The 24,809-nt window shown below is 45.8% G+C and overlaps 1 protein-coding gene across 5 annotated transcripts in view; it reads left to right on the forward strand.

The window, feature by feature from the left end:
• LOC124291538 (muscleblind-like protein 2a) overlaps positions 1-24,809 on the forward strand; it is a 238,834-nt gene that overhangs the window by 54,374 nt on the left and 159,651 nt on the right. For all 5 annotated transcript variants that reach the window (XM_046728544.1, XM_046728545.1, XM_046728546.1 and 2 more), the window contains exon 2: positions 15,695-15,740. The gene's annotated coding sequence lies outside the window, so the exon portion shown is untranslated. The remainder of the gene's footprint in view (positions 1-15,694; positions 15,741-24,809) is intronic.

Below are 24,809 nucleotides of genomic sequence, written 5' to 3' on the forward strand. Positions count from 1 at the left end.
GTCTATCGGCAGTGCCCGGGAAGGTGAAGTTACTGAGTATCAGCAGTGTCCAGCATGGTGAGACTACTGTCTGCAGGCAGTGTCCAGGAAGGTGAACCTACTGTCTTTCAGAAGTGTCCAACATGGTGAACCTACTGTCTGTTGGCTGTGTCCAGCATGGTGAACCTCCTGTCTGTCGGAAGTGTCCAGCATGGTGAACCTACTGACTGTTGGCAGTGTCCAGCATGGTGAACCTACTGTCTGTCGGAAGTGTCCAGCATGGTGAACCTACTGTCTGCCGGCAATGTCCAGCATGGTGAACCTACTGTCTGTTGGAAGTGTCCAGCAAGGTGAACCTTCTGACTGTTGGCAGTGTCCAGCATGGTGAACCTACTGACTGTTGGCTGTGTCCTGCATGGTGAACCTACTGTCTGTCGGCTGTGTCCTGCATGGTGAACCTACTGTCTGTCGGAAGTGTCCAGGATGGTGAACCTACTGACTGCCGGCAATGTCCAGCAAGGTGAACCTGACAGTCGGCAGTGCCCGAGAAGGTGAAGTTACTGCCTGTTGGCAGTGTCCAGCAAGGTAAACCTGACAGTCGGCAGTGCCCGGGAAGGTGAACCTACTGTCTGCCGGCAGTGTCCAGCAAGGTGAACCTGACAGTCGGCAGTGCCCGGGAAGGTGAACCTTCTCTCGGAAGTGTCCAGCATTGTGAACCTACTGACTTTTGGCAGTGTCCAGCATGGTGAACCTACTGTCTGTCGGCTGTGTCCAGCATGGTGAACCTATTGACTGTTGGCAGTGTCCAGCATGGTGAACCTATTGACTGCTGGCAGTGTCCAGCATGGTGAACCTACTGACTGCCGGGAATGTCCTGCAAGGTGAACCTGACAGTCGGCAGTGCCCGGGAAGGTGAACCTACTGTCTGTCCTAAGTATCCAGGATGGTGAACCTACTGACTGTTGGCTGTGTCCAGCATGGTGAACCTACTGTCTGTTGGCTGTGTCTATCATGGTGAACCTACTGTCTGTCGGAGGTGTCTGGCATGGTGAACCTACTTACTGTTGGCAGTGTCCAGGAAGGTGAACCTACTGTCTGGCGACTGTGTCCAGCAACGTGAACCTACTGTGTGTCGGAAGTGTCCAGCATGGTGAACCTATTGACTGTTGGCAGTGTCCAGCATTGTGAACCTACTGACTGTTGGCAGTGTCCAGGAAGGTGAACCTACTGACAATCGGGAGTGAACAAACTTAAGGATAGAGTAATGCAAATACTTTGTTATTTGTTAATAAAAACAGTTAAATCTCCAATTGGAACTAACTAGAGATGTTTATGAAGGCTGCACTGAACCTGTAATTTAGTGTATGAAAACAGAGAAACAACCCCTCTAAACTGTATATCCTTTCTTTGTTGGCCTCTCTCCCACACTACTTGTCCATCTGTTCAGGGTTTTTCACCAAAAGCCAGAATAATTCATTTACATCACAGATATCAAGATCTCAAAGAAGTCTGAATATTACTTTGTTATGAAGGTCATGAAGTTTATGTGATTTAAAATATGGGATACTTTTGGAACATGTATTGGCCATATACATTAAACAGGAGCGTATATGGATGTTTTGGAAGATAGCCTTTCTTTATCTATGTGTGTGATGCATTAATCATGTGCATGAGTCACCTGCTCTTTGTTTGACACAGCATTGTACACCTTGTCCTTAATGCCCTTAGAACCAACAAGCTGATAATCATTATTAAATGCGTAACACTGATAATGTCTGTGGCAATTGAACATTCATCATATCTTTCTTACCAAATGTCAACCATGTATGTAAGTAACACAGATTTTGTGTTCATGTTCACAAACCCACATGTTATTGTGTACCTTGAAATCTTGTCTGTATTAAGCAATGTTTTGACGCATGAAAAGGAAAGTGGTGTAATACAAGGGACTAAATCCAGATCAGTAGAAAATGTCTTGTTGATGAGTAATTAAGGCTCAGGTTTGTCATCATTGATCACATTCCGTTAGTCTCCTCCTGTGCAGCATGTGTAATTGAGGAGATGATAACAGGTGCTTGGGCATGAAGGGACTGGGAGAACTAGAGTGGTTAATGGCCGGAATGTAGACTGACATGATCTTCATACAGGAGATTTGTATCTACTTTGGGGGACTGACATGGTTAAGTGAACATGGCATGTCTTCACTTTAAGACATACCGGTAACGTTTTAAAGCATGGGGTTCAGGCTCTATTCTGGGTGCATTAAGTTTGGCAAAAGACAAAAACTTACCTTAAACAATAAAATTACATTACATTACATCACATTACACCAGCAATAAAATAAAGTCAGAATATTCAGGTTTTTATGAATGACCCTTGCTCAGACACATATGGTATATGACATAAGTATGTCTACATATTCAGGTATATGACATTAGTATGTCTACATATACAGGTATATGACAGTATGTCTACGTATACAGGTATATGACAGTATGTCTACATATACAGGTATATGACAGTATGTCTATGTATACAGGTATATGACATTAGTATGTCTACATATGCAGGTATATGACATTAGTATGTCTACATATGCAGGTATATGACATAAGTATGTCTACATATACAGGTATATGACATTAGTATGTCTACATATGCAGGTATATGACATAAGTATGTCTACATATACAGGTAAATGACATTAGTATGTCTACATATGCAGGTATATGACAGTATGTCTACATATACAGGTATATGACATAAGTATGTCTACATATGCAGGTATATGACATAAGTATGTCTACATATACAGGTATATGACATTAGTATGTCTACATATGCAGGTATATGACATAAGTATGTCTACATATACAGGTAAATGACATAAGTATGTCTACATATGCAGGTATGTGACATAAGTATGTCTACATATACAGGTATATGACAGTATGTCTACATATACAGGTATATGACAGTATGTCTACATAAACAGGTATATGACATTAGTATGTCTACATATGCAGGTATATGACATTAGTATGTCTACATATGCAGGTATATGACATTAGTATGTCTACATATACAGGTATATGACAGTATGTCTACATATGCAGGTATATGATGTTAGTATGTCTACATATGCAGGTATATGACAGTATGTCTACATATGCAGGTATATGATGTTAGTATGTCTACATATACAGGTATATGACAGTATGTCTACATATGCAGGTATATGATGTTAGTATGTCTACATATACAGGTATATGACAGTGTGTCGACATATACAGGTATATAACAGTATGTCTACATATACAGGTATATAACAGTGTGTCTACATATACAGGTATATAACAATATGTCTACGTATACAGGTATATAACAGTGTGTTTACATATACAGGTATATAACAGTATGTCTACATATACAGGTATATAACAGTATGTCTACATATACAGGTATATAACAGTGTGTCTACATATACAGGTATATAACAGTATGTCTACATATACAGGTATATGACATTAGTATGTCTACATATGCAGGTATATGACATTAGTATGTCTACATATACAGGTATATGACATTAGTATGTCAACATAAACAGGTATATGACAGTATGTCAACATAAACAGGAGCACAGTCATATCAGTCATTACATTAAATGCATGTGTTTTTCTCTTCAAAAACCACAGCAATAGGGAAACAGTGGTCATCATGTTTTTATCTAAGTGTGACAAGTCCGACTTGTCCACCATGAAAGTGGTTTCATCCTGCAATATTACCTATGACTGGGTCTCTGTTCCACAAGGGGGTCTTTGTGCAATGACTGCCGTAAGCCTGGTAAGAGCAAGTATAGGACTGGACTCTTTACTAACACACTGACATAACACATTGATCGTTTTCATGGTACATTGTCAGTTGGAACAAAGAACTTTAATCCATGATCTCTTCTCTCACCTGCAGTGCTTCACCCAGGATAACCCATTGTTTGCTCTTCTGATCTTTCAGACCTTCCTTGTGTGTCTTGGTTTGGGACTGAAAAAGATATTTGTCAGGCTGACACCACATGTGTAAGTGGCAGAAAGTGTTATTCAGGGTACATCTTCAGATAATGTGCTTTCAGACATGATAGTGTTTCAGACAACAGTGTTTACTCACACAACAACATTGACTGTTACGGCATACAGAAGCATCTCATGCACCCCAAAACCATAACACAAGGATAATTATAGTTGTATGCTTTCATTTTTGGGTCTGAAAATTTTTTCCATCACACATTCCAATATTATTTAGGATGTCATATTGGCGGATCGGGGGGGGTGGGTTGGGGTTGGGGGTTCAGGTGGTTTGAACGCCTCCACACACCCTTTTCAAAATGACTTAAGACCACATCGAAGAATTTTTTTTGCGTTGGCTGAGTGCACACAGTCATTTTATTCCAGTACAACAGCAGTACACTGGCTTAACATCCATGCCTAAACATTGAAGCATCTCCCCTTCCCTGACACTGGTGGACTGTGTGCACCCAGCCTAAACATTGAAGCATCTCCCCTTCCACACACTGGGTAAAGTGACTGTGTGCACCCAGCCTAAACATTGTAGCATCTCCCCTTCCACACACTAGGTAAAGTGACTGTGTGCACCCAGCCTAAACATTGAAGCATCTCCCCTTCCACACACTGGGTGAAGTGACTGTGTGCACCCAGCCTAAACATTGAAGCATCTCCCCTTCCACACACTGGGTGAAGTGACTGTGTGCCTACAGCCTAAACATTGTAGCGCTCTCCTTCCTGACACTGGGTAAAGTGACTGTGTGCACCCAGCCTAAACATTGTAGAGTCTCTCCTTCCTGACACTGGTGGACTGTGTGCACCCAGCCTAAACATTGTAGCATTTCCCCTTCCTCACACTAGGTAAAGTGACTGTGTGCACCCAGCCTAAACATTGTAGCATCTCTCCTTCCTCACACTGGGTAAAGTGACTGTGTGCACCCAGCCTAAACATTGTAGTGTCTCTCCATCCTCACACTGGGTGAAGTGACTGTGTGCACCCAGCCTAAACATTGAAGCATCTCTCCTTCCTGACACTGGGTAAAGTGACTGTGTGCACCCAGCCTAAACATTGTAGCATCTCTACTTCCTCACACTGGGTGAAGTGACTGTGTGAACCCAGCCTAAACATTGTGGCATCTCCCCTTCCACACACTGGGTAAAGTGACTGTGTGCACCCAGCCTAAACATTGTAGCGTCTCTCCTTCCTGACACTGGGTGAAGTGACTGTTTGCACCCAGCCTAAACATGGAAGCATCTCCCCTTCCACACACTGGGTAAAGTGACAGTGTGCACCCAGCCTAAACATTGTAGCATCTCCCCTTCCTCACACTAGGTAAAGTGACTGTGTGCACCCAGCCTAAACATTGTAGCATCTCTCCTTCCTCACACTGGGTAAAGTGACTGTGTGCACCCAGCCTAAACATTGTAGCATCTCTCCTTCCTCACACTGGGTAAAGTGACTGTGTGCACCCAGCCTAAACATGGAAGCATCTCCCCTTCCACACACTGGGTAAAATGACTGTGTGCACCCAGCCGAAACATTGAAGCATCTCTCCTTCCACACACTGGGTAAAGTGACGGTTTGCACCCATTCCAAACATTGAAGCATCTCCCCTTCCACACACTGGGTAAAGTGACCCGTGTGCACCCAGCCTAAACATTGTAGCATCTCTCCTTCCTCACACTAGGTAAAGTGACTTTGTGCACCCAGCCTAAACATTGTAGCATCTCCCCTTCCACACACTAGGTATAGTGCCTGTTTGCACCCAGCCTAAACATTGAAGCATCTCCCCTTCCACACACTGGGTAAAGTGACTGTGTGCACCCAGCCTAAACATTGAAGCATCTCCCCTTCCACACACTGGGTGAAGTGACTGTGTGCACCCAGCCTAAACATTGAAGCATCTCCCCTTCCACACACTGGGTGAAGTGACTGTGTGCCTACAGCCTAAACATTGTAGCGCTCTCCTTCCTGACACTGGGTAAAGTGACTGTGTGCACCCAGCCTAAACATTGTAGAGTCTCTCCTTCCTGACACTGGTGGACTGTGTGCACCCAGCCTAAACATTGTAGCATCTCTCCTTCCTCACACTGGGTAAAGTGACTGTGTGCACCCAGCCTAAACATTGTAGTGTCTCTCCTTCCTCACACTGGGTGAAGTGACTGTGTGCACCCAGCCTAAACATTGAAGCATCTCTCCTTCCTCACACTGGGTAAAGTGACTGTGTGCACCCAGCCTAAACATTGTAGCATCTCTACTTCCTCACACTGGGTGAAGTGACTGTGTGAACCCAGCCTAAACATTGTGGCATCTCCCCTTCCACACACTGGGTAAAGTGACTGTGTGCACCCAGCCTAAACATTGTAGCGTCTCTCCTTCCTGACACTGGGTGAAGTGACTGTTTGCACCCAGCCTAAACATGGAAGCATCTCCCCTTCCACACACTGGGTAAAGTGACAGTGTGCACCCAGCCTAAACATTGTAGCATTTCCCCTTCCTCACACTAGGTAAAGTGACTGTGTGCACCCAGCCTAAACATTGTAGCATCTCTCCTTCCTCACACTGGGTAAAGTGACTGTGTGCACCCAGCCTAAACATTGTAGCATCTCTCCTTCCTCACACTGGGTAAAGTGACTGTGTGCACCCAGCCTAAACATGGAAGCATCTCCCCTTCCACACACTGGGTAAAATGACTGTGTGCACCCAGCCGAAACATTGAAGCATCTCTCCTTCCACACACTGGGTAAAGTGACGGTTTGCACCCATTCCAAACATTGAAGCATCTCCCCTTCCACACACTGGGTAAAATGACTGTGTGCACCCAGCCTAAACATTGAAGCATCTCCCCTTCCACACACTGGGTAAAGTGACCCATGTGCACCCAGCCTAAACATTGTAGCGTCTCTCCTTCCTGACACTGGGTAAAGTGACAGTGTGCACCCAGCCTAAACATTGAAGCATCTCCCCTTCCACACACTGGGTGAAGTGACTGTGTGCACCCAGCCTAAACATTGTAGCGTCTCTCCTTCCTGACACTGGGTAAAGTGACTGTGTGCACCCAGCCTAAACATTGTAGTCTCTCCTTCCACACACTGGGTAAAGTGACTGTGTGCACCCAGCCTAAACATTGTAGAGTCTCTCCTTCCACACACTGGGTAAAGTGACTGTGTGCACCCAGCCTAACCATTGTGAAGTCTCTCCTTCCTGACACTGGTGGACTGTGTGCACCCAGCCTAAACATTGTAGCATCTCCCCTTCCACACACTGGGTAAAGTGACTGTGTGCTCTCAGCCTAAACATTGTAGCGTCTTTCCTTCCACACACTGGGTAAAGTGACTGTGTGCTCTCAGCCTAAACATTTTAGCGTCTCCCCTTCCACACACTGGGTAAAGTGACTGCACTCAGCATGGATTGAGTTTGATACTCTTAAGATTTCTTTTTACTGATTTACAAGAAAGTCATAATGTTGTGATAGCTTTCCAGTTTGAAAAAATAATAGAAGCATTAATTAAAATTTAAAGTATTTACTTTTTGTATGAAAAGCATGAGTGATATATGCTCTACAATTGTACATGGGCAATATGTTAACAGTCATCATGGCTTGTGTCTTGACTGTTGTATGGTGCCTTTGTGCTTATGGATGGTGTGTTGAATCTGGTGGATGGTGTGTTAAAAATGATGGATGGTGTGTTGGTGTTCATGGATGGTGTGTTGAATGTGATGGATGGTGTGTTGGTGTTCATGGATGGTGTGTTGGTGTTCATGGATGGTGTGTTGAATGTGATGGATGGTGTGTTGAATGTGATGGATGGTGTGTTGCTGTTCATGGATGGTGTGTTGCTGTTCATGGATGGTGTGTTGGATCTGATGGGTATGGTGATGGTGTTGGTGTGTTGGTGACTAAAGAAAATCAGGCAGTTATGGTGGAATGTTTCTGATGAAATCAACCTTTGGTTTGCCTTGTTCAGATTTGCTGGATGTTTTTACAGACTGCTGTGGTAGAAAGAGCACAGTGTGACATGCATATTCATCTGCCATTCTAAGTACTTGAGGAGGTTGCCATATCATTTTATGTACAGGGAAAAGTTCTGTTTAATGCTGCTCAATTCCAGTGAACAATTTCCTGCTTGGATGAGACATATACCAATAGTGTCCTGGCCCCTGGCTGTGGTTATGGTTAGTGGTCCGTGAAAGTTGCTCAGTCTAACATTTGATGCATCTACCAAATGTACAAAGGATGTCCGCTGCTGAGACAAATATGTTTCTCCTGTTACACATTAACGCAAGCTGTTATAGTAACTCTCTGGTATGTACCACATGATGTCAGATATGACACACATTAACACAAGCAGTTATAGTAACTCTCTGGTATGTACCACATGATGTCAGATATGACACACATGAACACAAGCTGTTATAGTAACTCTCTGGTATGTACCACATGATGTCAGATATGACACACATGAACACAAGCTGTTATAGTAACTCTCTGGTATGTACCACATGATGTCAGATATGACACACATGAACACAAGCTGTTATAGTAACTCTCTGCTATGTAACATAATGTCAGATATGACACACATGAACACTACCCTGAGTGTAACTGTGTACATCATCACTGATAATGGTAACTTAAACATTGATTTTTGTTGCTGTCTCAACAACATGGGATAGAAGAAACTTTTTCAAAAGGTATAAATGAACAAGACTGTGTTTTTACAATACCAAATGGGTATAAATGGAGTTCATCGACCTCTGATCTTATATGTGGAACTACCTATATCAATATTAGTATCTTTATATATACGGTTTTTGTGTTGACAAAATTAATCAGAATGGCATTGCTAAAGTTGTATTTTACTGTGACTACAATTCTATCCATTTGTGCAAGATATAAACATGTATTTTAGGTCATTTACAATGAATAACTAACTCAATGTTTTACAGGGTGCTTTATTTTTCTTGTAATGAATGCATAGACATAATTATGTTAATTAGGCTGAAATAAATGCATGATTTTGTTGTTGAGTGCAGTGGAGTCTGCCCCGTGTTGGGAGTAGGTGCTGCACTACTGAGAACACATGCATTGTGTGCAGTCACATGTGTGGTGTAATGGCCAAGATGGGTAACATTTACCCAGAGGGCTACCCTATTTACAATGTCTTCCCACTGAGGTTGTAATTGCATCTTACAAGTGCAGTCATTCCCTGTTCTGTGGCCAGTCTTGTGCACTGTTTGCTTGTCTCTGTATTTGTATTGTGTTGCCTTTCGCCTGCTAGATGCGTGTTTGTTTAGTCGGCCTGCGTGCATTCCAGTCAGGGCATTTGGGGACAAAGAATTTAGCTGTGTCAGTTGCCAAGGTTACGAGCATGCGACCATTTTGAAGACTGCAAATGCTGCCAGCATGAGTTGGAGACCGGTATACTTGCATTTTGCTAAGAAGCATACGCATCTATCTGGGTTCCTAGTATTTGTTCACCTTGTATTCAGCTTTGTTGCTGGGGCTTTATTCTTTGAGTTGGTATTTTTGTATTTGTGGTGCTGAGGAAACACAGGTCACAGATACCATTACACTAGTTGTGTAATCTGGCCTGTACAGATCCTCTCTGTAACCTGTTGACATCTAACAGTTGAAATAGGAAAGTGCCACCCAGTGCTGTATCACACACAAATTACAGCAAATTCAAATGAGAAATTACCAAACTGGTTTCACACAGACTAACTGACTGACTGACTGACTGACTGAGTTTGGTTTTACGCCGCTTTTAGCAATATTCCAGCAATATCACGAAATGGGCTTAACTCATTGTACCCATGTGGGGCAGACTAACAGTATAAGACTAAGGAAGGCAGTACCAACAACAGCATGGCTTGAAAGCCAAAGGAGACAGGGGGCCACGCAGGGTGATACTGCAAATAGCTGGGTCTTAAATTCTAAGGAAAGTAGCAGGCCGCTCAGGGTAACACTACAGACAACTGGGGGCCAGTAAGGGTAACACTACAGACAACCAGGGCCACTCAGGGTAACACTACAGACAACTGGGGGCCACTCAGGGTAACACTACAGACAACTGGGTGCCACTCAGAGTAACACTACAGACAACTGGGAGCCACTCAGAGTAACACTACAGACAACTGGGGGCCACTCAGGGTAACACTACAGACAACTGGGGGCCACTCAGAGTAACACTACAGACAACTGGGAGCCACTCAGGGTAACACTACAGACAACTGGGGGCCACTCAGGGTAACACTACAGACATCTGGGGCCACTCAGAGTAACACTACAGACAACTGGGAGCCACAACTCAGGGTAACACTACAGACAACTGGGGGCCACTCAGGGTAACACTACAGACAACTGGGAGCCACTCAGAGTAACACTACAGACAACTGGGGGCCACTCAGGGTAACACTACAGACAACTGGGAGCCACTAAGGGTAACACTACAGACAACCAGGGCCACTCAGGGTAACACTACAGACAACTGGGGGCCACTCAGGGTAACACTACAGACAACTGGGTGCCACTCAGAGTAACACTACAGACAACTGGGAGCCACTCAGACTAACACTACAGACAACTGGGAGCCACTCAGGGTAACACTACAGACAACTGGGAGCCACTAAGGGTAACACTACAGACAACCAGGGCCACTCAGGGTAACACTACAGACAACTGGGGGCCACTCAGGGTAACACTACAGACAACTGGGTGCCACTCAGAGTAACACTACAGACAACTGGGAGCCACTCAGACTAACACTACAGACAACTGGGGGCCACTCAGGGTAACACTACAGACAACTGGGAGCCACTCAGAGTAACACTACAGACAACTGGGGACCACTCAGGGTAGCACTACAGACAACTGGGGGCCACTCAGGGTAACACTTCAGACAACTGGGAGCCACTCAGGGTAACACTTCAGACAACTGGGAGCCACTCAGGGTAACACTACAGACAACTGGGAGCCACTAAGGGTAACACTACAGACAACTGGGGGCCACTAAGGGTAACACTACAGACAACCAGGGCCACTCAGGGTAACACTACAGACAACTGGGTGCCACTCAGAGTAACACTACAGACAACTGGGAGCCACTCAGAGTAACACTACAGACAACTGGGGGCCACTCAGGGTAACACTACAGACAACTGGGGGCCACTCAGAGTAACACTACAGACAACTTGGGGCCACTCAGGGTAGCACTACAGACAACTGGAGGCCACTCAGGGTAACACTACAGACAACTTGGGGCCACTTAGGGTAACACTACAGACAACTTGGGGCCGCTCAGGGTAACACTACAGACAACTGGAGGCCAGTAAGGGTAACACTACAGACAACTGGGGGCCAGTAAGGGTAACACTACAGACAACTGGAGGCCACACAGGGTAACACTACAGACAACTTGGGGCCACTTAGGGTAACACTACAGACAAGTGGGGGCCAGTAAGGGTAACACTACAGACAACTGGGGGCCACACAGGGTAACACTACAGACAACTTGGGGCCACTCAGGGTAGCACTACAGACAACTGGGGGCCACACAGGGTAACACTACAGACAACTTGGGGCCACACAGGGTAACACTACAGACAACTTGGGGCCACTCAGGGTAGCACTACAGACAACTGGGGGCCAGTAAGGGTAACACTACAGACAACTGGAGGCCACACAGGGTAACACTACAGACAACTTGGGGCCACTTAGGGTAACACTACAGACAAGTGGGGGCCAGTAAGGGTAACACTACAGAAAACTGGGGGCCACACAGGGTAACACTACAGACAACTTGGGGTCACTCAAAGTAACACTACAGACAACCAGGGCCACTCAGAGTAACACTACAGACAACTTGGGGGTCACTCAGGGTAACACTACAGACAACTGGGGCCCACACAGGGTAACACTAAAGACAACTGGGGCCCACACAGGGTAACACTTCAGATAACACTACACCCAGATTTGCCCTCGTCTTCGTAGGAACATGTTCGGTCCTTGGCAAGTATATTATTTGTTCTCGACTGTTATATATATATTTGTTAGCTCCCTATATATGTGACATTCATGTAAATAAATCTGTATAGTGTACTATATGTCATGTCGTTGTTCTGTCTGGCTTAGGGGGCGGTGGGGTAGCCTAATAGTTTAAGCGTTGGCTCGTCACGCCGAAGACCCGGGTTCGAATCCCCACATGGGTACAATGTGTGAAGCCCATTTCTGGTGTCCCCTGCCGTGATGTTGCTGGAATATTGCTAAAAGCGGCGTAAGTCCAAACTCAGTCAGTCAGTCAGTCTGGCTTAGCTACCCCATTTGGTCACAACATGATAGAGACATACACAGGAATGTATTACCATCTTCATTCTGCAAGGGTTAAAGGAGTGGATTCACTTAAATCTTGTGTCACTTTTCATTCAGTCATAAAGAGATAATCTTATTGCTGTACTGAAATAGCAGTGAATATTTAGCTGTACCCAGGAAAGGCCTAATGCATGTTACGACAGTGTGTAATGCACACATAAATAATGATTAAAAGTCTGCCTGGAGGTTAAACACTCATATCTCTTGGTTAACAGATAATAGTTCCAAGATTGAGGTGCGAGAAAGCAGCACTCATGGGTAGACTGTATCTTGGCTCTCCTCCCCTGCTGCTGCTCTAATAGACTTGATGAGATAATCAACTATGAAATTGATTACAAGAGGAGAGAAAGTGGATGTTGCTGGTGAGAGGATGGGAGGGGGTAGGCAAGTGAGGGAGGAGACATGATGGGACTAGGGGAGGCTGGGAGGAAGCTAAATATAGAACTGCCAGGCCATTCAATTACCTCATGCTAATTTTGTGCCATTCTAAGCTTGAAACATAAAATCATGGCATGCGTGTGTTTTATGAGGTGATGTAAATTTTAATCACCGAAAGTATCAAATCATTTAACTCTCACTCCCTCTCCACAAGGGCAGTGTGCCCTGCAATTGTTTGGGCACGTGTGTAATTGTAGTGGAATTTCCACAGATGTTGAGTAAGTTCTCCACTTTTTTGCAGTTTCCTTTTCGGTTCGCGCTCATGTTAATCAAAGGCTTGTTTTTTTCAGAATGATTTATTTTCTTTGCTTCAACATTTGTAGAAAAAGAAATGTGGAAAACATGAAAGAGATTCATACCAGATAAGCATGTTGGGGAAAGATACTTGTGTGTAAATTGAATCCCTCAACTCAAGTTGGGCTAGCAACTTAGGTTAATTTTCAACAAGACACAAGGTAAAAATTAAAAATGATTTATTCATGAAAACATCAATATTCATGTCTGCAGATACTCCAACCATATGGGATATGCTTAAGTAATTTCACTATGAATATTATGCCCTGGGTATGGCAGACCACAAATGACAGTGGATGCCAGTACATGGTTTTGACTTTTTAGGCTTGAAGAATACGTTCTGCCAAACACTACTAACATGAGTACAACTGCTATACTGTAAACGTATGTGAATGATTGGCAGATAATGATTCATTCCTTGAAGAGAACCTGGTAGAACTGCAGGTAATTGTGACACATATGTCACTGTTTGCTGTCAGCCAAGTCAGTAGCTGTCAATATCTGTCATTCTGAAGCAGTCTGACTATTGTTATGCCTCTTCTCAAGTTGTTGATGCCAGATGTATGTGGTAACAGCCGGCCACATTATTACCTAGTGGCACCAGCAACAGTGCTATTTGCTGGACATCACATGGCTGCCAGCTTCAGCATTATTAAATCTCCTCTGCTGTGCCATGTTGTCAGCACACTTTAGCAGACAATGTATAATTCATGTCGCTGTGTCTGCCGCTGCTGCCAGTACAATATGTGGTCTATTATCTCCTATCCAGCAATGGTGCATTATTGGTGATACAGACTAGCCCAATGTATTGCTACTTTGTATATCACACGTTAACTGACTTTGTTTTACTTTCCCTCAGGGTCTCTGGAGATAAAATATATTTCTTATCTCAAAGAAAGATGTTACTTGTCAGAAAGACTGCACATATATGTATACTCATCCAGTAGCCACCTACAGGTGAAGTGTTGTACTGGACACACTGGTCCCCAAACTACCTAAAGGTGAAGTGTTGTACTGGAGACACTGGTCCCCAAGCAACCTAAAGGTGAAGTGTTGTACTGGAGACACTGGTCCCCAAGCAACCTAAAGGTGAAGTGTTGTACTGGAGACACTGGTCCCAGAGCCACCTAAAGGTGAAGTGTTGTACTGGAGACTCTGGTCCCAGAGCCACCTAAAGGTGAAGTGTTGTACTGGAGACACTGGTCCCAGAGTCACCTAAAGGTGAAGTGTTTTACTGGAGACACTGGTCCCCAAGCAACCTAAAGGTGAAGTGTTGTACTGGAGACGCTGGTCCCAGAGCTACCTAACAGTGAAGTGTTGTACTGGAGACTCTGGTCCCAGAGCCAGACATAGATGGAGTGTTGTACTGGAGACAGAGGCCCCAGAGCCATACATAGATGAAGTATTGTTGTACTGGAGACTCTACGTACATAACCATCACCATGCGCACCCCTGCACCCCCCTCTGGATCCGCCTATGCCTCTTGCTGTACTATAGCCATGAAGGTCATAATAGACCCATCACTGTACCTCCTTTGTTGGTGATCAGATGCTCCTTGCTGTAGCTCCAGTACAGGCGCTTTTTGGTCAACAGAGTAGCTGGCAGTTAATGGGAACCAAACATTGTCTGTATTAATCATTAGTTGAGCAGTGGTCAATAGAATCCGCTCTGGCCAATTCAGGACAAATGGGATGTCTGTTATGTGTGCACCAATTTGCTTGCATGTTGACAGATCACCTTATGCCACATTGAACAATGAATCATGGATGGATTTCATCTGAGTGATCATGACTTCACGTTAGTGAGGGGCTGTCTTAAAAGGCCTCTATAATCAGCTATTGTCCTCATCGTCCCTTGTAAGGTTTAGTTTCATACACCACAATCTGCCATACCAAGGTCACTGTTGAAACATCTTTGTGAAACTCTTCAACAAGTAGTTTGAGACTTTTTCAGCAGAATCTAAATACTTATCATCGCCTGGTGTGTCTACCAGACAGTTATAGCCTGTTCTAATAGACCAGAGTGTTGCAGAGTAACTCTGATTGTAGCTTTGGATAGATTAGTTGAGAATATTGAAATAATAATATGCTGACTTGATTATGTTTATATATATGCTCTTTACATTTTCTTTGTCACACTTACCTGTATATCAGGTATGCATATCTAAGCAAAAATAGGCCACATTAAAATATCAGAGTGATAACACATATGTTAAGCATTATGTTCACAGAACTACATAAGAGGACTGTGACAGATAATTGTGTAATTCTCCTTGCTTCATGACAGACTGTGTCCTGCACAATAGCAAGCAGTCAAGTATGGCCGGGGTACAGAAGGCTGTTTCTTGCATGATGATGGGTCACTTCTAAAGTTGCAGTGAGGTGCACCACAGCACTGTCATGAAACAAATCACACTGGTATTAAACACCATGCCTTGTTCCTAGTCAGGCTTCTGCTGCTTATCCAAGATATGTTACTTTGGTGTTTGTTTGTCTTCTCCTCTGTTTGCATGTTACCACAAACTTATTTTATGGATTTTTTTTACAATTTCAGATTCTCAGCAGTCAGCTTCTGTTGACACTGTGTCTGATGTATCCAGGTAAGTGTCTCTTACTGCCTTAAAACACTAAGCATCAGTATGTATCTCACGTCCATTCGATGTCTGGACAGTTGTGTTGTAGAGGGGTAGTCACAACTCATCAGGGATCAGGCTGTCCTAGGGTAGTCACAACTCATCAGGGAGTCAGGCTGTCCTAGGGTAGTTAGAACTCATCAGGGATCAGGCTGTCCTAGGGTAGTCACAACTCATCAGGGATCAGGTTGTTCTAGGGTAGTCACAACTCATCATGGGTCAGGCTGTCCAAGGGTAGTCACAACTCATCAGGTGTCAGGCTGTCCTAGGGTAGTCACAACTCATCAGGGATCAGGTTGTTCTAGGGTAGTCACAACTCATCAGGGATCAGGCTGTTCTAGGGTAGTCACAACTCATCAGGGGTCAGGCTGTCCTAGGGTAGTTAGAACTCATCAGGGATCAGGCTGTTCTAGGGTAGTCACAACTCATCAGGGATCAAGCTGTTCTAGGGTAGTCACAACTCATCAGGGATCAAGCTGTTCTAGGGTAGTCACAACTCATCAGGGATCAGGCTGTTCTAGGGTAGTCACAACTCATCAGGGATCAGGTTCTTTTAAGGTAGTCACAACTCATCAGGGATCAGGCTGTTCTAGGGTAGTCACAACTCATCAGGTGTCAGGCTGTTCTAGGGTAGCGACAACTCATCATGGGTCAGGCTGTTCTAGGGTAGTCACAACTCATCATGGGTCAGGTTGTTGTAGGGTAGTCACAACTCATCAGGTGTCAGGCTGTTCTAGGGTAGTCACAACTCATCAGGTGTCAGGCTGTTCTAGGGTAGTCACAACTCATCATGGGTCAGGCTGTTCTAGGGTAGTCACAACTCATCAGGTGTCAGGCTATTCTAGGGTAGTCACAACTCATCAGGGATCAGGTTGTTCTAGGGTAGTCACAACTCATCATGGGTCAGGTTGTCCTAGGGTAGTCACAACTCATCATGGGTCAGGCTGTTCTAGGGTAGTCACAACTCATCAGGGATCAGGCTGTTCTAGGGTAGTCACAACTCATCAGGGATCAGGCTGTTCTAGGGTAGTCACAACTCATCAGGGATCAGGCTGTTCTAGGGTAGTCACAACTCATCAGGGATCAGGTTGTTCTAGGGTAGTCACAACTCATCATGGGTCAGGCTGTCCAAGGGTAGTCACAACTCATCAGGGATCAGGTTGTTCTAGGGTAGTCACAACTCATCATGGGTCAGGCTGTTCTAGGGTAGTCACAACTCATCAGGGATCAGGTTGTTCTAGGGTAGTCACAACTCATCATGGGTCAGGCTGTCCTAGGGTAGTCACAACTCATCAGGGATCAGGCTGTTCTAGGGTAGTCACAACTCATCAGGGATCAGGCTGTTCTAGGGTAGTCACAACTCATCAGGTGTCAGGCTGTTCTAGGGTAGTCACAACTCATCAGGGATCAGGCTGTTCTAGGGTAGTCACAACTCATCAGGTGTCAGGCTGTTCTAGGGTAGTCACAACTCATCAGGGATCAGGCTGTTCTAGGGTAGCACAACTCATCAGGGAGGCTGTTCTAGGGTAGTCTGTCAGGCTCTAGGGTAGTCACAACTCATCAGGGGATCAGGCTGTTCTAGGGTAGTCACAACTCATCAGGTGTCAGGCTGTTCTAGGGTAGTCACAACTCATCAGGGATCAGGCTGTTCTAGGGTAGTCACAACTCATCAGGTGTCAGGCTATTCTAGGGTAGTCACAACTCATCAGGTGTCAGGCTGTTGTAGGGTAGTGTTCAGTAGGGTAGGGTCACAACTCATCATGGGTCAGGCTGTTCTAGGGTAGTCACAACTCATCAGGGATCAGGCTATTCTAGGGTAGTCACACCTCATCAGGGATCAGGCTGTTCTAGGGTAGTCACAACTCATCAGGGATCAGGCTGTTCTAGGGTAGTCACAACTCATCAGGTGTCAGGCTGTTCTAGGGTAGTCACAACTCATCAGGGATCAGGCTGTTCTAGGGTAGTCACAACTCATCAGGGATCAGGCTGTTCTAGGGTAGTAGGGATCACAACTCATCATCAGGCTTTCAGGGTAGTCACAACTCATCAGGTGTCAGGCTGTTCTAGGGTAGTCACAACTCATCAGGTGTCAGGCTGTTCTAGGGTAGTCACAACTCATCAGGGATCAGGTTGTTCTAGGGTAGTCACAACTCATCAGGTGTCAGGCTGTTCTAGGTAGTCACAACTCATCAGGGATCAGGCTGTTCTAGGGTAGTCACAACTCATCAGCGATCAGGTTGTTGTAGGGTAGTCACAACTCATCAGGTGTCAGGCTATTCTAGGGTAGTCACAACTCATCAGGGATCAGGTTGTTGTAGGGTAGTCACAACTCATCAGGTGTCAGGCTGTTCTAGGGTAGTCACAACTCATCAGGTGTCAGGCTAATTCTAGGGTAGTCACAACTCATCAGCGATCAGGTTGCTGTAGGGTAGTCACAACTCATCAGGGATCAGGCTGTTCTAGGGTAGTCACAACTCACCAGGGATCAGGCTGTTCTAGGGTAGTCACAACTCATCAGGTGTCAGGCTGTTCTAGGGTAGTCACAACTCATCAGGGATCAGGTTGTTCTAAGGTAGTCACAACTCATCATGGGTCAGGTTGTTGTAGGGTAGTCACAACTCATCAGCGATCAGGTTGTTGTAGGGTAGTCACAACTCATCAGGGATCAGGTTGTTCTAGGGTAGTCACAACTCATCAGGGATCAGGCTGTTCTAGGGTAGTCACAACTCATCAGGGATCAGGTTGTTCTAGGGTAGTCACAACTCATCAGGGATCAGGTTGTTCTAGGGTAGTCACAACTCATCAGGGATCAGGTTGTTGTAGGGTAGTCACAACTCATCAGGGCTGTTCTAGTCAGGCTGTTCTAGGGTAGTCACAACTCATCAGGGATCAGGTTGTTGTAGGGTAGTCACAACTCATCAGCGATCAGGTTGTTGTAGGGTAGTCACAACTCATCAGCGATCAGGTTGTTGTAGGGTAGTCACAACTCATCAGCGATCAGGTTGTTCTAGGGTAGTCACAACTCATCAGGGATCAGGTTGTTCTAGGGTAGTCACAACTCATCATGGGTCAGGCTGTCCAAGGGTAGTCACAACTCATCAGCGATCAGGCTGTTGTAGGGTAGTCACAACTCATCAGCGATCAGGTTGTTGTAGGGTAGTCACAACTCATCAGCGATCAGGTTGTTGTAGGGTAGTCACAACTCATCAGGGATCAGGCTGTTGTAGGGTAGTCACAACTCATCAGGGATCAGGTTGTTCTAGGGTAGTCACAACTCATCATGGGTCAGGCTGTCCAAGGGTAGTCACAACTCATCAGCGATCAGGTTGTTGAAGGGTAGTCACAACTCATCATGGGTCAGGCTATTCTAGGGTAGTCACACCTCATCAGGGATCAGGTTGTTCTAGGGTAGTCACAACTCATCAGGTGTCAGGCTGTTCTAGGGTAGTCACACCTCATCAGGGATGAGGCTGTTCTAGGGTAGTCACAACTCATCTCATCAGGGAGCCGCCAACTCAGGCTGTTCTAGGGTAGTCACAACTCATCATGGGTCAGGCTGTTCTAGGGTAGTCACAACTCATCAGGTGTCAGGCTGTTCTAGGGTAGTCACAACTCATCAGGTGTCAGGCTGTTCTAGGGTAGTCACAACTCATCAGGTGTCAGGCTGTTCTAGGGTAGTCACAACTCATCAGGTGTCAGGCTATTCTAGGGTAGTCACACCTCATCAGGGATCAGGTTGTTCTAGGGTAGTCACAACTCATCAGGTGTCAGGCTGTTCTAGGGTAGTCACAACTCATCATGGGTCAGGCTGTTCTAGGGTAGTCACACCTCATCAGGGATCAGGCTGTTCTAGGGTAGTCACAACTCATCATGGGTCAGGCTGTTCTAGGGTAGTCACACCTCATCAGGTGTCAGGCTGTTCTAGGGTAGTCACAACTCATCAGGTGTCAGGCTGTTCTAGGGTAGTCACAACTCATCAGGTGTCAGGCTGTTCTAGGGTAGTCACAACTCATCAGGTGTCAGGCTGTTCTAGGGTAGTCACAACTCATCAGGGGATCAGGCTGTTCTAGGGTAGTCACAACTCATCAGGGATCAAGCTGTCCTAGGGTAGTCAGAACTCATCAGGGGTCAGACTGTCCCAACTTTTTATTGTTTTGATATTTTGGTGGAAAATGAAAATACTCAAGTTTCTGTTTTTATGTTTGATGGAATGTTTTAGTAGTGACACATCTTTTGGCTACAGAGTGCAGACTCAGCGTTCTCATTATGACACTAATTACGGTGTGTATCATACATTGCCTGTGTAATTCCTGCTGTTCTGTCAGACACTTCCCGCTACACCTGACTTGCTCCAATCTCATTTCACTACCTCCACAACATGAGGTAGACATAAATTTGTGACAAGAAGTCTTTGAACTCTTGTTATATGGTGTGAAATATATCTTTATTGTTCTCAGATGTAGCAAGAGTGAATCATATTTGCAGCTTCACTGAAATAAACCTAATTAATTATTAGCCTGATTTTGTCATTAAAGAAAGTAATTCTGTTTTCAGTTGTCATCTATTGAAGTGTTTTGTTGGTTGTGTGGATTGGGGATCTTATCAGTATCCACCCATCTTGACTGACATTATTTCCTGCTTCATGGCTATGGAATATGTTGATATTTGTATTTAGTATTTGCGCTCTCAGAGAAAATCCACTGGTTAAGGTTGCATTTGGAATTTGCAGGAGCTGAGTTGCGTGTCTTTCACCATCTAATGTTGTTGGTGCTGAGATGTAGTCTTGTACTTTCTCCTGTTGTTTAGGCTGAGATGTAGTCTTGGGCCATTTGCTGTTGAAGGTGCTAACATGTAGTCAGAGGCTTTATGCTGTTGTTGGGGCTGAGATGTAGTCACAGGCTTTATGTTGTTGTTGGGGCTGAGATGTAGCCACAGGCTTTATGCTGTTGTTGGGGCTGAGATGTAGTCACAGGCTTTATGTTGTTGTTGGGGCTGAGATGTAGCCACAGGCTTTATGCTGTTGTTGGGGCTGAGATGTAGCCACAGGCTTTATGCTGTTGTTGGGGCTGTGATGTAGTCACAGGCTTTATGTTGTTGTTGGGGCTGAGATGTAGTCACAGGCTTTATGTTGTTGTTGGGGCTGTGATGTAGTCACAGACTTTATGCTGTTGTTGGGGCTGTGATGTAGTCACAGGCTTTATGTTGTTGTTGGGGCTGAGATGTAGTCACAGGCTTTATGTTGTTGTTGGGGCTGTGATGTAGTGACAGGCTTTATGTTGTTGTTGGGGCTGAGATGTAGTCACAGGCTTTATGTTGTTGTTGGGGCTGTGATGTAGTCACAGACTTTATGCTGTTGTTGGGGCTGTGATGTAGCCACAGGCTTTATGTTGTTGTTGGGGCTGTGATGTAGCCACAGGCTTTATGCTGTTGTTGGGGCTGTGATGTAGCCACAGGCTTTATGCTGTTGTTGGGGCTGACATGTAGTCACAGGCTTTATGCTGTTGTTGGGGCTGACATGTAGCCACAGGGCTTTGTAGCCAGCTGTTGTTGGGGCTGACATGTAGCCACAGGCTTTATGCTGTTGTTGGGGCTGACATGTAGCCACAGGCTTTATGCTGTTGTTGGGGCTGAGATGTAGTCACAGGCTTTATGCTGTTGTTGGGGCTGTGATGTAGCCACAGGCGTTATGCTGTTGTTGGGGCTGACATGTAGCCACAGGCTTTATGCTGTTGTTGGGGCTGAGATGTAGTCACAGGCTTTATGCTGTTGTTGGGGCTGTGATGTATCCACATGCTTTATGCTGTTGTTGGGGCTGTGATGTAGCCACAGGCTTTATGTTGTTGTTGGGGCTGTGATGTAGCCACAGGCTTTATGCTGTTGTTGGGGCTGTGATGTAGCCACAGGCTTTATGCTGTTGTTGGGGCTGTGATGTAGCCACAGGCTTTATGCTGTTGTTGGGGCTGTGATGTAGCCACAGGCTTTATGCTGTTGTTGGGGGCTGAGATGTAGCCACAGGCTTTATGCTGTTGTTGGGGCTGTGATTAAGCCACAGGCTTTATGCTGTTGTTGGGGCTGAGATGTAGTCACAGGCTTTATGCTGTTGTTGGGGCTGTGATGTAGCCACAGGCTTTATGCTGTTGTTGGGGGCTGAGATGTAGCCACAGGCTTTATGCTGTTGTTGGGGCTGTGATGAAGCCACAGGCTTTATGCTGTTGTTGGGGCTGAGATGTAGTGACAGGCTTTCTGCTGTTGTTGGGGCTGAGATGAAGTCACAGGCTTTTTGTTGTTGTTGGGGCTGTGATGTAGCCACAGGCTTTATGAGTTTGTTGGGGCTGAGATGTAGTGACAGGCTTTATTCTTTTGTACGAACATAGCGTTGTACTTTCTACTGTTGGCACGACTGAGTAGAGTGTGTGTTGAGTGTAGAGCATTGAGTGTAGACAATGTGGTGTGCTCGGGGAAGGTTGAGTGCAGTGTATGTTCAGTGTAGGTTGAGTGTAGTTTGTGATTAGTGTAGGTTGAGTGCAGTTTGTGGTCAGTGTAGGTTGAGTCTAGTGTGTGATCAGTGTTCAGTGAAGGTTGAGTCCAGGGTGTGATCAGTGTAGGTTGTGTCCAGTGTGTGGTCAGTGTTCAGCGTAGGTTGAGTCTAGTGTGTGATCAGTGTAGGTTGAGTCCAGTGTGTGGTCAGTGATCAGTGTAGGTTGAGTCCTGTGTGTGATCAGTGTAGGTTGAGTCCAGTGTGTGGTCAGTGTTCAGTGAAGGGTGAGTCCAGGGTGTGGTCAGTGTTCAGTGAAGGGTGAGTCCAGTGTGTGATCAGTGTAGGTTGAGTCCAATGTGTGGTCAGTGTTCAGCGAAGGTTGAGTCCAGTGTGTGGTCAGTGTTCAGCGGAGGTTGAGTCCAGTGTGTGATCAGTGTAGGTTGAGTCCAGTGTGTGGTCAGTGTTCAGCCAAGGTTGAGTCCAGTGTGTGATCAGTGTAGGTTGAGTCCAGTGTGTGGTCAGTGTTCAGTGAAGGGTGAGTCCAGGGTGTGGTCAGTGTTCAGCGGAGGTTGAGTCCAGTGTGTGATCAGTGTAGGTTGAGTCCAGTGTGTGGTCAGTGTTCAGTGAAGGGTGAGTCCAGGGTGTGGTCAATGTTCAGTGAAGGGTGAGTCCAGTGTGTGATCAGTGTTCAGTGTAGGTTGAGTCCAGTGTGTGATCAGTGTAGGTTGAGTCCAGTGTGTGGTCAGTGTTCAGTGAAGGGTGAGTCCAGGGTGTGGTCAGTGTTCAGTGAAGGGTGAGTCCAGTGTGTGATCAGTGTAGGTTGAGTCCAGTGTGTGGTCAGTGTTCAGTGTAGGTTGAGTCCAGGGTGTGGTCAGTTTTCAGTGTAGGTTGAGTCCAGGTTGTGATCAGTGTTCAGTGAAGGGTGAGTCCAGTGTGTGGTCAGTCTTCAGTGAAGGGTGAGTCCAGTGTGTGATCAGTGTAGGTTGAGTCCAGTGTGGGGTCAGTGTTCAGTGTAGGTTGAGTCCAGGGTGTGGTCAGTATTCAGTGTAGGTTGAGTCCAGGTTGTGATCAGTGTTCAGTGAAGGGTGAGTGCAGTGTGTGATCAGTGAAGGGTGAGTCCAGTGTGTGATCGGTGTAGGTTGAGTCCAGTGTGTGGTCAGTGTTCAGTGAAGGGTGAGTCCAGTGTGTGGTCAGTGTTCAGTGAAGGGTGAGTCCAGTGTGTGATCAGTGTAGGTTGAGTCCAGTGTGTGGTCAGTGTTCAGTGTAGGTTGAGTCCAGGGTGTGGTCAGTTTTCAGTGTAGGTTGAGTCCAGGTTGTGATCAGTGTTCAGTGAAGGGTGAGTCCAGTGTGTGGTCAGTGTTCAGTGAAGGGTGAGTCCAGTGTGTGGTCAGTCTTCAGTGAAGGGTGAGTCCAGTGTGTGATCAGTGTAGGTTGAGTCCAGTGTGTGGTCAGTGTTCAGTGTAGGTTGAGTCCAGGGTGTGGTCAGTGTTCAGTGTAGGTTGAGTCCAGGTTGTGATCAGTGTTCAGTGAAGGGTGAGTCCAGTGTGTGATCAGTGTAGGTTGAGTCCAGTGTGTGGTCAGTGTTCAGTGAAGGGTGAGTCCAGGGTGTGGTCAATGTTCAGTGAAGGGTGAGTCCAGTGTGTGATCAGTGTAGGTTGAGTCCAGTGTGTGGTCAGTGTTCAGTGAAGGGTGAGTCCAGTGTGTGTTCAGTGTAGGTTGAGTCCAGTGTGTGGTCAGTGTTCAGTGTAGGTTGAGTCCAGGTTGTGATCAGTGTTCAGTGAATGGTGAGTCCAGTGTGTGATCAGTGTAGGTTGAGTCCAGTGTGTGGTCAGTGTTCAGTGAAGGGTGAGTCCAGGGTGTGGTCAATGTTCAGTGAAGGGTGAGTCCAGTGTGTGATCAGTGTAGGTTGAGTCCAGTGTGTGGTCAGTGTTCAGTGAAGGGTGAGTCCAGTGTGTGTTCAGTGTAGGTTGAGTCCAGTGTGTGGTCAGTGTTCAGTGAAGGGTGAGTCCAGTGTGTGATCAGTGTAGGTTGAGTCCAGTGTGTGATCAGTGTAGGTTGAGTCCAGTGTGTGGTCAGTGTTCAGTGAAGGGTGAGTCCAGTGTGTGGTCAGTGTTCAGTGAATGGTGAGTCCAGTGTGATCAGTGTAGGTTGAGTCCAGTGTGTGGTCAGTGTTCAGTGAAGGGTGAGTCCAGTGTGGTTTAAGTCTAGGTTGTGTGGAGAGAGTGGTCAGAAAAAGGTTGAGTCCAATTTGTGTACAGTGTTGGTTGAGTCCAGTGTGTGTACAGTGTTGGTTGAGTCCAGTTTGTGTACAGTGTTGGTTGAGTCCAGTGTGTGTACAGTGTTGGTTGAGTCCAATGTGTGTACAGTGAAGGTTGAGTCCAGTGTGTGTACAGTGCTGGTTGAGTCCAGTGTGTGTACAGTGTTGGTTGAGTCCAGTGTGTGTACTGTGAAGGTTGAGTCCAATGTGTGTACAGTGCTGGTTGAGTCCAGTGTGTGTACAGTGCAGGTTGAGTCCAATGTGTGTACAGTGAAGGTTGAGTCCAATGTGTGTACAGTGC

This window comes from Haliotis rubra, unplaced genomic scaffold (assembly GCF_003918875.1).
Source record: "Haliotis rubra isolate DU_JTF1 unplaced genomic scaffold, ASM391887v1 Scf495, whole genome shotgun sequence".
Lineage (NCBI taxonomy): Eukaryota > Metazoa > Mollusca > Gastropoda > Lepetellida > Haliotidae > Haliotis > Haliotis rubra.